Raw genomic sequence first — 17,147 nt, forward strand, 5'->3', positions numbered from 1 at the left:
GCTTTCTTTAGCGCACATTCCTCGCGTGAGAACGCATGTGCTGGGATGGCAACGGTAACAGGGCTAGTATTCAGATGTTTCAATGTGCCACAATATATTCCTATAAACACAAATTGACAACCGAGTTACTGCTTGTACTTCAATATGAGCGCATAAATGAGATCTCCGCTGTGCTTAGTTTTAGCGTGATCGTCCCCCCCCCCCCCCCGCGGAAGTGCAGCAAACTAGGTTAGTGCTTTCATCTGCATGTGTGTGTATGTGAATACGTTACGTGCAGCATCTTCCACTTTTCATGCGCCAACAATAAGCGCCCAATGTACGAGTGCCATTCCTACATCCTTAATTCCAATGTCATCGTACTACGCAAGTAATACATTGAACAAATAAGATAAAGTGAAGAAGTGAAGCCACCACTGCTTAAAAGCATCAGCACTGAAGCGTGATATTTGCCACACGAGGAACTAGGAAGGGCCGCATGAGCTGAGCACAACATTTGCTAGAACTACCTTGTGCCTAATGCTTCTGTTTTTCTTCCACCTGCTTGAGAGCTCTGAGATACACCGCCTATCGTTTGTTTGGTGGGTCTGGGGCCGCCTTGGCAGAGGAAGTCGCCAACCCCTGCCCGGTTGTATGCTGCACAGGATAAGGAGCACATTCCCATCAGGTAATTATGAGCTGTTTTCCTGGGTGTAGGTGAGTAGTATAGATGATAGGCAAGCACATGCATGCCTATTTGTCCACGAAAATGGACTAGTCTGTGCATCTTTATTAAACTGGTGAGGATGGCACACTTGACCACAGTGTCATCGTGAATTTATAAATCTCGCTTGCGTTTGTGTTTAAAACACTTTGTTGTCTGGATACTGCAAGAACATTCAATTTCACTTGAATGAAAACACACTCAGGACATCTTAAAGGGTTTTTTTATTTCATTTGAAAGGAAAGACAAAGTTGCCTAGTGTACTGGTGGAAAGAGGAAAAAAGCTTGTGTGCCTGCACCCCATGGAAAACCTAAAATGGCCACTACATTGCACACATGGAAAATCGGAGTCCTAACAGATGCCACCTCCTACAGAATCGGCTCTGTACTGCCCGACATGGCAGGCCTGCTCTCACAATCGCACAGCAGCAGTATGCACTAATAGAAAAAGCTGCCGGTGGTCTTTTAGCACGTGAAAAGATTCCATCCGCTACTGTGGCCTCGTGTAATCGGTTGATAAGCCACTAACTGGTGTTCAGAATAAGAACTAAAGCAAACTGTCGCCAAGTATCTGGAAACATTTTAGGGGCGAAGCTCCTTAAGGCGGCACCCGTTCGTCCCTCGTAGTCGTAGTAGTGCGTAACCAGTCGTAACGCTAGTACCAGATCTTGACCTCCAAGGTGGTGCCGGTGGGAGATTTCTCCTGTGCGTTGTTGAACAATAAAAAATTCGCAGCGTGCGCGTTAACTAAAAGCCGAATTCTTCTGTCTCTCATTCCCCATTAGCAGCCATTGGCATGTTCCAGTAGGAAATGTTAGTAGAAGTAGAAGTGTAAGTGTTAGCTAAAAGCCGACTTCTTCTCTCTCTCATTCCCATTAGCAGCCATTATTTACCTCCAAGGTAGTGCCTGGTGAGATTTCTCCTGTGCGTGATTAAACATTAAAAATTTTTGTTCAAAACGCCGTTGATTGATGAAATAATCCAACGAAAGACGCCAGATGTTTTCTAAAAGCAAAACGAAAGAACGCCAGATATTTCTAAAGCAAAACGAAAGACGCCAGATGTTTTCTAAAGCAATGGTTTTCTAAACAATGAAAATTCACAGCGTACATGTAAAATTAAAGTGAGCTGCAAGTCGTCATAACTCATCGAACCTTTAGTATAAACGCGCCCGATCTCACGTCGGTGATGATGTACTGGGCAGAAGTCACGGAAGATTCACGGTTTACCGATGAACCTCCGCAGCTTCTCCCACTCATCATCATTCACTCCGTGGATATGCTGTGATTTTTTGATATCACTATCACCTACGTACCACACAAGCAAATGACAGCAGCAGACACATTGTCACGAGCGCCAGATTTGCGTAGCCAGATGCAAACAGTGATTCATATTGAACTTATAGTAACAACTTTAATTCGTGCAGCTCCATGAAGACTTCATGCAACTGCCGAGTTGACCATGCCAAATTCCACACTGAAATTCTTGGCTTTGTATGGATGCTGGCGTGGCTTCATTCTGTTGTCAATTTGAACCTTGGAATATTAACAGCGGCAGTGGAAGGTCTTCACTATTTCGACGAACAGCAACCAGACCTCCACCAGTTGCAGCTTTTAGTTTTCTGGATATGAGCTAACCGACCTGCCCAGGTTGGGCGAGCGTGGTCGACACAGGGGAGAGAGGCAGCGCACCAATGACGGTGGACGTGATGGCCGTCGAGGCCTCCACTCATTTGCTGTGAGGCAGTCGACGATGTCACATGGCCAGTCACAATACTGGACGAAGCACAATAACGATGCAACCACACGGTTCGATGTCTTGTTACTGGCCTCAGCGGTAGGTGCGGCCAGCTTCCGCAGTGGTAACAGAGTGGGCAGTAGTTGGGAGTCGCGATGACTGGATGAGGCCGTGTAGAAGCATTATCCCTAGCACACTAAACAACACACCCTAGAAGAGGGAGATCCAAACCTGGCAACAGGATCACAGATCAACCAATAATCTGCGTGTGAGGTGCAAAGCGTGAATATCGCCTCTTTCTTGTATCTTCCATCGATGGCTTTGCACCATACTTAGCTGAGAGCGTGTCACGATGGCTTCGCACAACTGAGTTTTTAGCAACTGAAAATGATGGCCACTTCTCGAGGCATTGCATGACATTGCTTAGCAATGCAGGCACATACTCTGACATAAAAAACCCACTGTGAGTACATGTAGAAAAATGTTTGTAAGTGTATCACTACTGGGTGTGTCGAGATAGTGGAACACGAGGTCCCGGTCACCATTCCAGATTTTGATTAAATTTACTGCAGACACAGGTATTAAGCCCAGAACAATGGTTTCGAAGTTAGTTTTGTGAAAAAAAAATTTTGTTCACCTAAAAAAAATATATATACATTTTGGCCGCAAAAATTACTTTTGCCAATTTCGCGATTTCTTAACTTTGAGCGCACCTAGGGAAAAAACTGTGCACTTTTTGGCCATGATATTTATTCTCATCAAAGAACAAGTGAAGTACAATTTCGTTAGTATATAATTTTCCTTACCTGTCTAAGGACTTTTGAGGTGAAAAATCACAAACATCGCAAACTGCACAAAACACCGGTATTTCAGGAATTTATTGCTTCAAAAATGTTAAACTGTGATTAAAACTCGGTACACATTATCTTTGATATTTGTGCTCTTTTTAAAAATAATTTTTGTGGTTTTGTTGCACTCTGTTTTACTTTAGAATTGGGCTGAAACGTAAGTGGTTTACCGAAAACGCCGAAGTTTGAAAATAGTTTTCTCAAAAAGGCCATTTTTAATTTTTTTCGATATCTCTATGAACGAAGTCAAGGATGTCATCTACCATTCTGCGTAAAAAATGTTGCATTATTTTGGTTGCTAACAAGTTCTAATGAATCGCATGTGACCAAGTCAGCCTCGCGGCTACGACGTTCGTTACGTGCGGAAGATCGGATCGTGCGAACAATTCTTTTTTCGCAAAACTAACTTCGAAACCATTGTTCTGGGCCTAATACCTGTGTCTACAGTAACTTTCATCAAAATCAGGAATGGTGACCGGGACCTCGTGCTCGATCTTATCTGGACACAACCTACTCTTTAAAGAACTTATTCAATGGATATTCTTGATGTCCTGTCTTTCAGTGCACAGTATTACAGCGTTGTATCATTGAAACTGACATCCTTGTGCTATAGGTTTGTCCTTATCTTTTCAGCTTCAAGGCACCTCAAAGAAAGTTGCTGCAGGAGAAGCTGAAGTGTTCATCTTTACGAATTTGAAGCCAGGCAAAGTGCAATGTTTGTGCAGTGTTAACAATAAAAGTTGATGTACTAGCCGTTGCATTACACATCGCTCTGGTTGTTATTACGGCAAGACAATTTTCAACCCTTTGAGGTCTGTTGTCGAGCACTACTGGACAAGCTGTTTCGGTTTAGATTCACGCAACATTTTGCAATATTTGAGCATGAACTGAGGTGTCGTAAGCACAAAATAAGTCGTAAACAGAAATTGAATTGATGGCGCAAATGCTCGCACAGCGACCAAGAACACGGGACGTGGACAAGTGCGCTCCGCGTCCTGTGACGTGGAGTGCGCTTCTCTGCATCCTTGTTCTTCGTCCCAGTCCAAGCATTTGCGCTGTCGTACGACGATTTATTATCAGACAGCGACGTCTTAAACAGCCGAGCTAGCACCGGCAGAACACGAAGGTAGATCGCGTGCACAGCAACAACAGACGCGGAAGCTCTTCTTTCTCTTCCTCACTACAATGGCCCCGGGAGTGAAAAGGAGCCATCCTGGCGACTAAGGCGCAGGTGGGATCACAGGGTCATAATATGGCTTGAGTCGGCTGACATGCACCGTGTCACGACCGCGATGTCTGAGGTTGTGGGATGGCGTCACATGTTCAACGACGTAGTTGACAGAGGATGTGCGGTCAATTGCACGGTAAGGGCCGTCATAACGGGCAAGAAACTTCGTTGAAAGCCCAGGGCTGTGACGTGGGACCGACAACCAAACGAGTGAACCAGTCCGAAATTGTTGTGTAGACAATTTGTTGTCATGCCGCAGCTTTCCGCGGCCTTGAGCGGCGGTCGTAAGTGTACGCGCAAGCTGCCTACAGTCCTCTGCGTATTTGGCCGCTTCAGACACCGTTATGCACTCGGAAGTGTCGGGTCGGTACGGAAGCAATGTGTCCATTGTGCAAGAGGGCTCTCGTCCATATAGTAGAAAGAACGGCGAAAAGCCAGTGGTAGCTTGTGTGGCAGTGTCATAAGCATATGTGACGAACGGCAAAACAGTGTCCCAGTTGCTATGATCCGAGGCGACGTACATAGCCAACATGTCGCCGAGAGTACGGTTGAACCTCTCTATCAAGCCGTTCGTTTGCGCATGGTAGGCTGTAGACTTGTGGTGGACGATGTTGAATGCCGCGAGAAGGGCTTGTATTACTTCGGAAAGGAACACGCGCCCTCTGTCACTGAGCAGTTCGCGTGGTGCTTCATGTCGAAGAACGAAGTTCCGCAAAATGAAGAATGCGACTTCGCGCAACGTAGCGGCTGGAAGTGCTGTGGTCTCGGCGTAGCGCGTGAGGTGATCGACTCCTACAATTATCCATCGGTTACCCGAGGAGCTGCACGGCAGAGGACCATATAGGTCTATGCCGACGCGATCAAAGGGACGAGCCGGACAGGGCAGCGGTTGTAACTCACCAGTAGGCCGCTGGTGAACTTTTCGTCGTTGACATGCTGTGCAAGCTCGAACGTACTGGCGGACGAAGCGATACATTCCGGCCCAGTAGAAACGTTGTCGTAGCCGAGTATAAGTCTTCAGCTCACCGGCGTGACCTTTATGAGGAGCAGCATGAAAATATTCGCATATTTCAGAACGCATGTGCCGGGGAATCACGAGTAGCCACTTGCGACCGTCGGGTAAATAGTTTCGCCGGTAACGGATGCTGTCATGCACAGCAAAGTGGGCGGCTTGGCGACGATGCGTTCGAGAAGAGGGTGTGGTGTTTGGGTCGTCGAGGAAGTTTATTATAGCTGAAAGGGATGGATCCTTTCGCTGCTCGACCGGCATGTTAGCGACGTTGATTGGAGACACGGATGCAAAGGACATTGATGCGGAGGCCACATCGCCAGGCATCGGCGAACGTGAAAGCGCATCGGCGTCAGAGTGCTTCTTTCCTGATTGCTAGACAACGCGGATGTCTTGTTCTTGTAAGCGAAGCGCCCAACGCCCGAGCCGTCCTGACGGATCTTTTAACGAGGACAGCCAGCAAAGGGCGTGGTGGCCGGTAACAACGTCGAAAGGGCGGCCACAGAGGTATGGACGAAATTTGACGAGAGCCCAAATGATGGCTAAACATTCCTTCTCTGTGACGGAGTAGTTTCTTTCTGCCTTAGTTAAAATGCGATTGGCATACGCCACAACGTACTCGTCGTAACCGTCTTTCCGTTGCGCTACGATTGCACCAAGTCCGATGCCGCTGGCGTCCGTATGTATTTCTGTAGGCGCTGTGAGGTCGTAGTGACGAAGGATCGGTGGTGAAATTAGTAGGCGCCGTAGCTGCTCGAAGGCTTTGTCACACGAGGTTGACCACGCGGAGATGCCGTGGCTTGCGGTAAGCAAATTGGTCAGTGGCGCGATGATGCTTGCAAAATTGCGCACAAAACGCCGAAAATAAGAGCAGAGCCCTATGAAGCTGCGGAGTGCTTTAAGAGTAGTGGGCTTTGGGAACTCTGCGACCGCGCGAAGCTTTGCGGGTCAGGAAGAACACCATCCTTTGATACAACGTGCCCTAATATTGTTAACTTACGGGCAGCAAAACGGCACTTTTTGATGTTCAGTTGGAGGCCTGCAGAGGAGAGACAGGTCAGTATCTCACCCAAGCGAATGAGGTGCGTTGGAAAATCGGCCGAAAACACGACGATGTCATCAAGATAACAGTGGCATGTTTTCCACTTGTAGTTGCGAAGGATGGTATCCATCGTACGCTCGAAGGTTGCGGGCGCGTTGCACAGGCCGAAAGGCATGGCGGTAAATTCGTACAAACCGTCAGGAGTGACCAAAGCTGTCTTTTCGCAGTCATTTTCAGCCATGGGCACTTGCCAATATACCCAGCGAAGATCCAGAGATGAGAAGTACTCCGCGCCTTGTAAGCAGTCGAGGGCATCATCTATCCGAGGCAGCGGATAGACATCCTTGCGAGTGATCTTATTCAGCCGACGATAATCCACACAGAAGCGGATTGACCCGTCCTTCTTGCGTACTAGCACCACAGGAGACGCCCAAGGACAGTCGGAGGGGCGAATGACGCCACGCTGTAGCATATCATCGACTTGCTCGCTAATGACCCGTCGTTCGGCGGCCAACACGCGGTATGGGCGCTGGCGTAAAGGAACGTGGGAACCAGTGTGGATGCTGTGAGTGATGCTCGCCGTACGTCCCAAGGATGGTTGGTCGCAATCAAACGATGACCGAAAATTCTGGAGGAGGGCGAGGATTTAGCGGCGGTATGGATTCGGCAGATCGGCGTCCAAGGCGGCTTCAAGAACGTCTGACGACGGCGAAGGCAGTGATGGTGAGGTGCAATGCTCGGAGGAAGTAAGGGCGTCGAGGTGATAACAGGGCGAGTCGTCGGAAGTCTCAAGAATGTGAATTGGGTCAATGGGCTGAACATGACCTAGTGATTCTCCGCACAGTAAGGTTACAGGGCGCTTAAACGGATTGCAGACAAGCATAGATGATAAGCCGGATGCAGTGGCGAGAACGGCAAGCGGGAGAGGTAGAGCCCACCGACGCAGAAAAATAGGCGACGGCGTAAAACGTACGGTGGCGTCTGTCACTGCGGAGCAAGATACGGGCACAAGGACCGACATTTTGGGCGGTACTTCCGTGTTGGATACAACAGTCAGTTTTGCGGCTTTAGTTGCAGAAGGCTCGGGCAATACGGATCCAGAGAATGGGAAATGCGCCACTTCGGCTCGGGCACAGTCTATTATGGCACAATGTTGCGACAAGAAGTCCCAACCGAGAATGATTTCATGGGAGCAGAAGAGAGCACGAAAAGTTCGACAACGTGTAGAACGCCGTCAATGACCACTCTTGCGGTGCACGCAGCATGCGGTGCTACATGCTGCGTACTTGCAGTGCGCAGGAGCATGCCAGATAGCGGCGTGGTGACGTTATGCTGTTTTCTACAAAGCTTCTCGTCTATGACAGAAACGGCAGCCCCGGTATCAATAGGCGCTATTGCGGCAGTTCCTTCAACTATAACGTCCAATAAATTGCGCGGCGACTGTGCAGGCCTTGTAGAAGTCGCGGAGCTTGCAGTTCATGCCTGCGGAACTGCAGCAGCTAGTTTCCCTCGCTTCGCGACTGGCGACGACGTAAGGCGAAGGCGAGCGACGACGTGGGGAGGGTGATCGATGGTTGGCGAAAGGACGTCGAGGTAGCGGCGAAAAGTCGGGGTTCGAACGCAATGCATTACCGGTATCATCATGCGAATAGCCGTAGCCAGGTACTGCAACAGTTGGATTAGCAGAAGGCATGCGACGATTGCAGAAGCGTGCGACGTGGCCGGCGAAACCGCAAGCGAAGCAGATGGGCCGGTTGTCACGTGTGCGCCAGGGGTTCTGAAAATGGTTTCTAGGTGGAACTTGAGGTGACAAGGGAGGTGGAGATGCTCGTGGTCGCATCGCGGCAGGAAATGCGATGGCTGGATGCGCAGGTCGCGCTGCGACTGCAGCATAAATCAGAGGTGCAGTGACGGGAGTGAATGGTTGAGTCAACGGGAGCGACTCGGTAAGCTCCTCCCGGATGGCCCTTCTGATGGGATCAGCCAGTGGTGTGGCAGGCTGTACAGGGCGATCGCCTAGCGGAAGCATGGACAGTTGGCGCACCACCTCTTCACGAATGAAGTCCTTGATCTGGCCGGAGAGTGACATATCGGACGCCGGGTTGGCGGCAAGCGTGAGACCCGAGAGCGAGTTGGCAGGTGCAATAGCGCCGCGAACTCATCGAAGCTCTGGCAGAGTGTGACGATGGCCGCAACAGAATTAGGGTTTCGCGCAAGAAGCATCTGGAAGGCGCCGTCCTTGATGCCTTTGAGGACATGCTTCACTTGGTCCTCTTCGCTCATCGAGGAATCGACGCGGGCACAAAGGTCCACGACATCCTCTATGTAGCTCGCGTACGTCTCACCAGGCAGTTGAGCGCGCTGGCGTAGCCGTTGCTCAGCGCCGAGCTTTCTCAAGGTGGGGCGGCCGAAGAATTCCGTGAATGCTGTCTTGAAAGCGGACCAGGTCTGCAGTTGACGCTCATGATTGTGGAACCAGAGGTTCGCAACGTCAGCGAGATAGAAGATCACGGCACATAGTTTGGCCGGGTCATCCCACTTGTTGTGCTCGCTGACGCGCTCATAGATTGAGAGCCAGTCTTCGGCGTCAGTCTGACCTGCTGCGCTAAAGACTGGAGGGTCGCGTTGCCGCTGGACGGCGCCGCAGCTGGTGGAATGGGCGGCGGCTTCAGGCTGATTGTCGACAGCGTCCGTCATAGTGTTTGAAACAGCCGACAACGTTCGGTTGCGAAGTTCCAGGTTGAGGTCAGGAATTCCAGCAACCTCCACCAGATGTCGTACGACGATTTATTATCAGACAGAGACGTCTTAAACAGCCGAGGTAGCACCGGGAAAACACGAAGGTAGATCCCGCGCACAGCAACAACAGACGGGGTAGCTCTTCTTTCTCTTCCTCACTACAGCGCCATCAATTCAACTTCAGCCATGTACCAACTAGCCCGACAGCCAACGCTACTGAACTTAGTGGAAACGGAAAAATTCCTGTCCCAGCGATGTGCTTTCAGTAACAAGCGACGCGAGAAACTGCTGACTTACTGTGTCTCGAGCCTCTAAGCACAATGACAGAACATAAAAATTCATTCGAAGAAATTGGGAAGCTCGCACTCCAATTGCTGACCTAAAAGAACCAGGAAACAGCTATTCAAATAAATGATGGAAGAACATGATAACGAAACCGGTGCGTTTTCATCCAGGCTCTTTCATCAGCCATCGCTAGGGCTCACGTAATTTCGAATCTGGTCAATTATTAGCCATAGTGTGTGTGATGTATGTGCGTACATGCGCAAAGCATTCTTGGAATGAATAGCAGATGATTGTGAAGGTAGTTGGCAGTGCAGAGGAGTACACTGTTTGGGATCCAATGTTCAGCACTAAATACTGCAGTTGTTAGAATTCATATTTGGTGTGAATGGGAGCAAGTGATGTTGCGCTATTTGCTGCATGTACCTCAATCTTGTCAATGTAAATTGCGTTCAGCCATGGCAAGGCCTAGCACAATGGCCGAATGACAGGAGTGACTCAGAAATGAATTGCCATATCCTGTACGTGGTAACAAAATTGCCATATTGCCATAAGTTGCTCTCTCTTTCACTGGAGCCACAGTCCATTCTTTCTCGCCGCGGGAGAATCTCTGCGAAGGTCTTTCCACACCTGCAGCGTCTGTCAGTGTTCCTCTGCAGCTGTTTTCATTACAATGCAGAGCTGCAATTCGTGTTCTGCAATAAATAGAATGATGAAATAGGAACGGTGCTGCTTTTCCTTTTTAATGCAAATAAATATCTGAATTTCAATTCACTAATAGCCCATGAATGAAATCTTAAAAGCATGAGTGACACTATGCGACACTGCAAATACTGCTTCGCACTAGAAAGTCATCATCAAATTATATAACGTGTACTCTGCATGATGAAAAGCCCTCGCGCTTTTCTCCAGTGATCCATGTTTTGTGCCACTTGGACCCACTGTTTATTCATCAACACTTGAATGTAATCGCTCAGTCAGGGTTGTTGCCTGTTTCAAACGTGATTTCAATCCTTATGCATTAAACCAACGTCCCTAATCAAGAATTGTCTAGCATAAGCATTAAGAGCACTTGCAAACTGCACTTTACCCTGATCCACACCAGAGAGCATGCAAGTTATATGTGCTTCTGACGACGACGTAGACCATGTTGAACACTGTATTCCAAGGGCATTTGCTGCCACCAGGAATAAGCCAGAGATACTTCTCTAGAGCAGTAAGTGTCTTGAGAGAGAGGAACCAAGAGTAAAGGCAGAGAGAAGTGCTTGAAAATGTGCAGTTCTGCTGCATATGCAAGCCGACAATAATGCAAAGCTAATTTTTTGGGGGGGAGGGGCAAGTGAGAAATGTTTGTTGGAGGCATAGGTCGGTAAAAAATGTGGAGCTCACTCAGACTCGCTCAAAAAGTATATTTTGCGTTTAGGGCTCACTTGGACTCAGACTCGTCAACATTTTCTTCCACTGGGTCACTTGGACTCACTCACTAAAATTTTTCTCACCCAGACTCGCTCGTAATCAGACTCACCAAATATTTCCTCAGCTGGGACCCACTCAGTCTCAAGTGCATCAAAACATTACTAAACCGGTTCAATTTAGACTGACTCATGGCCCGATCTGAGTCTGAGTGAGTCAAATCATGAATTAGTTGAAATTGAAGTTGAATTTATTTGCACCACCATAATGCGGGAATGCTCGGCAAAAAGTGAAAATCAAGGGTGGATCTTTGGCCTTGTTGGTGCGACATATGCATAACGTTAAGCGCAGTACTGCATTGACGAGGACGGGACAGGGAGTGACACACACACAAGCGCTAACTTTCAACAATGATTTATTGTGAGCCGGATCACTACATAAATACATGAAAATTGCGGACATCAGGCATGCGCAAATGTGAAGGATCTAGGAATGACAATTCTTTTCTGGACAATGATAATGAAGGTGCGCTGACACAATCTTGGCCTAACTCGTGTATGGTGGCTGATTCAATTATCAACCGCGTGGTCTCATCTTTGTGACAGAGCACTCATGAAAAGCAGGCGAATACCCACACGTGCTGCAATGCGCGGTTTGTTACAATGCGCGGTGTTAACAAACCATCGCCACCCTTCTTTACATTGTTTTTGTGTTCTCTAAGCCTGTCGTTAAGGCAGCGCCCCGTCTGCCCCACGTAGAATTTCCCACACGAAAGGGGGAGCTTGTACACGACCCCTTCTTTGCATTCCACGTGGCGAACTCTGTGATTTTTTTACGCAGCCACGCGCTTTGTGAGCAGTTGGGTTGCTGAGCCTGTACAACTTTCCCAGCTTGTTTGGAGCCGTAAAAGCGACGCCAATGTTTACTCGAGCGCCCACTTTTTTTAAGTTGTGGGAAATCTTGTGAAGGTATGGCATGACAGCGAACCTCTTCCGGGAAATCTCACCAGCAGCGGCGTTCTGTTGGCGACCTGAAGGCTTTTAAAGACGATAGTCTTTCTTGGGATACTTAAACGGAGAAATTTTGTTCTGTCTTTCTGTCTGTCTTTCTGTTTGTCGGCACGTCCCTCGATTCAGCCACACGGCCAAAGTTGAACCACTTGCCCAAGGGCCAGCCGTCTTGAACTGGCAAGGCTGTTCATACTTGTGAACGTTGTCGATCAAAAAGTGAATATCACGCATATCTGAAGCGCAACATCACTAGGTAAGTATTAGGCGGTGTGTTCCTTTAATAGAAAATGCATACATACGTAATTTTAAAGACCCTAGTTTCTTAAGCTGCGCTGAAAATGCGACTGCGCTGAGACTTGCCTTCCTCCGTGCCCTCTGCACGCGCTCATTGTTGTGATTCGGTTTCGGTTCTGCATTGCACTGTACGAATGCCATGGGGTGGTGGTGAAAAACTTTATTTTTGAGAAGGCCAAAAAGGTAAAAAAAGAATATTTAAAAAAATGAAAAAGCAGCGTTGTGGGCGGCCTTCAGGCTGCCGGTTGTGGGCGCCGCTCTGGCATTCCTGTTTTACCCAGGCGACGTGTAAATAAAAGAGTGTGTGGAGAGTACTCGTTGAGTGCAGACGTTTCTTCTGCTTCAGCGCTTCGCGCAAAACCGCGTGTTCGTGCTGGCTGGCGTCCCCGCCGGTCGCGGTGGTCACCGCCGGTCTTCGCCTGCCTGCTGCGCCGGGACTACCAGCCCTCAACACAGCGCTCATGTTTCCCGACGTATTGCCAGATGGCGTCCATATCTCACGCAGCGCCTCTTCTATCGCCTTTATACGACATTTGCCGCGAAGCACGCAGATACGCGGCCAATTTTTTGAGCAGGGATTCTGCCACTGACACCAGAAGGTGGTCAGGGTATCCTGCTTGTGCGAGGCAAGCCTTTTGGCAATCAAGGCTGGTTGCCGTTAAATGGGGCGCTGCCTTAACGACAGGCATAGAGAACACAAAAACTATGTAAAGAAGGGTGGCGATGGTTTGTTAACCGCGCATTCCAGCACGTGTGGGTGTTCGCCTGCTTTTCATGAGTGCTCTGTCGTACGCACGCACAAAGATGAGATGCGGTTGATAGTTGAATCAGCCACCATACACGAGTTAGGCCAAGATTGTGTCAGCGCACCTTCATTACCATTGTCCAGAAAAGAATTGTCATTCCTAGATCCTTCACATTTGCGCATGCCTGATGTCCGCAATTTTCATGTATTTATGCAGTGATCCGGCTCACAATAAATCATTGTTGAAAGTTAGCGCTTGTGTGTGTGTGTCACTCCCTGTCCCGTCCTCGTAAATTCAGTACTGCGCTTAACGTTATGCATATGAAAATCAATTCACTTGAGAAGCGCCCCTCAGGCGCAGGAATGACTCCGACCCTTTGAAAATAAAGTAGACTAGTTGCAATGGAGCTTGCAAACAAAGTAGCTGGAACCATGTATCTGTCTGACAGTAAGAAAAAATGCAACTGATCGGCACTGTAAGTTAGCAGTAGTATGCAAAGGGGACTCAATATAAAATACCACTTAAGAAGACAGTAAGCGTTAATTATGTACATCAGTTTGAACGATATGATGACAATAATGTTATGGTGCACACAGTGTTATGTCTGAAAAGTAAAATGTAGCCTTAAAGTTTGAAATAGAGCCAACTGTACTATACATGCTTAAAATGTGAGCAATATTGATGGGGCAGAGTGTGCATATATTATTGCGATAGCAATTATATGGACAGTCTCGGCTGAATTTTGCCGTCGCCGTCATGCACCGTATATGTATAAGTATGTATACATATATAAAAGCCCCAAAGAAAAATAATTCAGAAAAATGCTTTCGAGGCGCGGAATCGAACCAGGGTCCTCTTCCTCCGCAGCGAGTGGCGCTAGCCACTACGCCACGAAACGCAGATCCTCCACGTAGGTAACGGCGAGCGTTATATACACACCCTTTACCGCTGGACGGACTCAAAGACGGCTGCGCTTATAAGCGTTTCTTCATTACCAGCGAGATGGCGTTAGGAGCACGACAGGCGCATTTAAAGTCGTCAGCTCGCGCGCTCGCTTCTTATACTTGCGCAGGGAGAACCTTGCCCTTCCGCTGTCTGCTCGCGCGGTTTTCTTGTGCTGAGGGGAAGAGGGATGTTTCACGCTTTCACCGTGATGTCCGTGCTCATGTTACGCAGCGTACGAAAGCCACTCGAGCTCAAGGGACGCCGCTAAACGAACAAACAGAAGATGAGCGCGAACTATCATGTGTCACAGCTCGACACTTGAAGCACGCTAGTTTCTTTCGCTGCTTCGGCCACCTTTGCAACAGGAGCGCTGTTCAAACTTAGAGTATCCATTGGCGAGCCTCACTTCATATAGCATTAGTTTCTTGCTATCGCATTCATTGCTTCGCCCTTGCGGCGAAACTGCGACTTTTTTATTCTGGAAAGACTTCTTTAGTGACCCTACATTAATTTGAAAATGTGTAGGAGTGTGCGACTAGTGAAATTTGATCTCGAATCGAATAGTGCCGAATAGTGGCCAAGAATATCGAATAGGTATTGACACGAAATGTGTACTGCCGGTTTCGGCAAGGCAATTGAAAAAGCGGGGACGCTACGATGTGGTGACAGCTTCATTACGCACTTGTTCGGGAGGCTTTTATTTTTCAGCTTTTATAGGCATGCAAGCATGTTGATAGAAGAGCCCGACATTCCAGTCAGCAGCGCCACTCCTAACCTCGTAACGGCTAAGAGATGGGCGATACGGTAGCTAGAACCCCCCCCTCCAGAGTAGCACAATACGGCGGCTCATCTAATAACAGTAATGTGCTTCATCATCTCCATGGGTGATCTTGACCAAAAAATTTTCGAGCACCCGTTCACAGCAGTGTTTTAACTGCGCGCCGGAAGGATGTGTTTCTGAACGAGTGATGCGGTGCGGCACTGGCAACTGTGCAGCCTGAACAAATTTTCACATGTGAAGCCAATCACCGAGGGTTTCACGAGCCAAAGTCATGACTACACAAAGTACGTGAGTACACGGTCTTACGGCACTTGTGGAATACACAACCGAACTACGCCAGAAGTAGCTACCTTTGTTTCGGAAGCGAACGTGTGAAGGGCTGACGGCTTTCTCACGCATGTTTTTACGTGCGGAGATGACAGCCTCATTTAAGGTAAACATGCGCTCGCTTCTGAACCAGGGTATAGGGGAAAGTTTTAATGAAAGGCCTACTGTAACGACTTTAGCGTTAGTTTTAGCCATCCGAACCTAACCAAGTTGCACAATTGGTTTTTGTCGCGTTTTAGATATTCGTCCTGTCAAAGTATTCGAAACATCGAGTACTAGCTAATCAAAAGTCGAATCAAATCATTTATGCACTATTTGATTCGAATTCGAAACTAGAATATTCACAGATTCCTAAAAATCTGTCTTGCGGGACTCCATTCCCTAACCTTATTGTCCAAGTGACAAGTCACTGAGAAGGAACACCACTAGGCACAAGCCTTACAATGTCTCCTTTCATCATTTACTACTATAATGACTACAAGAAAGAGAAGTTAGCTTCATTACAAAATCAATATTACTGGACGCTCTTCTTTGTCAATGATGAACTAGAGTGCAATGATAAATGCTTTGGTTCTGTAAAAAGAACAGCTCACAGACATAAATCCCACATTTATTATCTTTATCTACCCAGTCAAATATTATCCATGATATACTTTGAATCGTAAACATGGCGGAGGTTGTTTTTATTTTAAACAAATCTGCATGCTAATGATGGTCATTGAACCTTAACATAACTTATAGTGCGGTGAATAAAACCATTTAAACATAATAAGTTTGTATGTGTTAACGACAATGTCATGTATAATGCGACTAAGTACACAACCCCACGCTTTGAAAGCCTGATGCAATTAGGCCAAATCCTCTGTAAAGGCATGACAATTTGTGAAAGTTTTTTTACCTGATTCAAACCAAACCGTTGTACACAGACAGTCAAGTTAACACTCAAGGAGAGTGCTTTACTTTTTTACTCTGCTAAGTCTGACCACTGCAGGTTACACTTCAACTTATTTGGTGCACAAATTTTTCTGTCTCCTTGTACCACCTACCTTCGACCAACCTGTCATGTTCTGGCAGCTCGCCGTGAAAGCAAGAAGGGTGCAGAGGGTCAGGGTGACTATGTACGTTGACAATGTGGCGGAGAATGAACAGCCACCACGCCAAAAACAACGCCTCATTGCCCTAACTGTTCATAGCACACCAATGAAGATGGCGAATGATGGTTTTTCGCCACCCAAGCACGGATTCGTGCTGCCTTGTCCTCAAGGCAACAATCTTCTTCTTCAAGCCTATGTGAAACAAGTAATCCAAATTTCTATAACAAAAAAGACTGCAATGATAACGCATATATTACAAAGCTGTGTTCACATTCACATTTGAGCCACATTGAAAACACAAATGGGTTTACCTTTTCCAATGTGCCACAAGTCAAACAGGTGGCATATTGCTGGATAGTACTGCTTCATGAAGGCTTTAATTTCGGAGTGGCGATCAGTAACGAGAGACTCAATCTGCAGGCCAAGACGGGTCAGCTCGTGAAGTGCTCTCTGCAGTCCTTCTCTTTCCATTCGGTTGCTGGAAGCAACTTCTGTTGACTGCAACATAATACAGAAGCCATTTGAGCTGTCGCAGAGAAGTTTCAAAATGCATTACCTGAACATGAGCCACATCATATAGTCCTGCCTTGTACACATCATGAAGCTTGGCATCTCAAAACGATAACTTGATTGCCAAACATTTGATTCCTTACGGTAATCAGTACCGGTACTTACCTATGGAGCAGAAACCTGGATACTTACAAAGAGGGTTCAACTTAAATTGAGGACGACGCAGCGAGCGATGGAAAGGAAAATGATAGGTGTAACCATAAGAGACAGGAAGAGAGCAGAGTGGGTCAGGGAACAAACGAGGGTTAAGGACATCTTAGTTGAAATCAAGGAGAAGAAATGGATATGGGCCGGGCAGGTAGCACGTCGGCAGGATAACCGGTGGTCATTAAGGGTAACTGACTGGATTCCAAGAGATGGCAAACGCGTGAGGGGGAGACAG

This window comes from Rhipicephalus sanguineus, chromosome 10, assembly GCF_013339695.2.
Source record: "Rhipicephalus sanguineus isolate Rsan-2018 chromosome 10, BIME_Rsan_1.4, whole genome shotgun sequence".
In the NCBI taxonomy this organism is placed as follows: domain Eukaryota; kingdom Metazoa; phylum Arthropoda; class Arachnida; order Ixodida; family Ixodidae; genus Rhipicephalus; species Rhipicephalus sanguineus.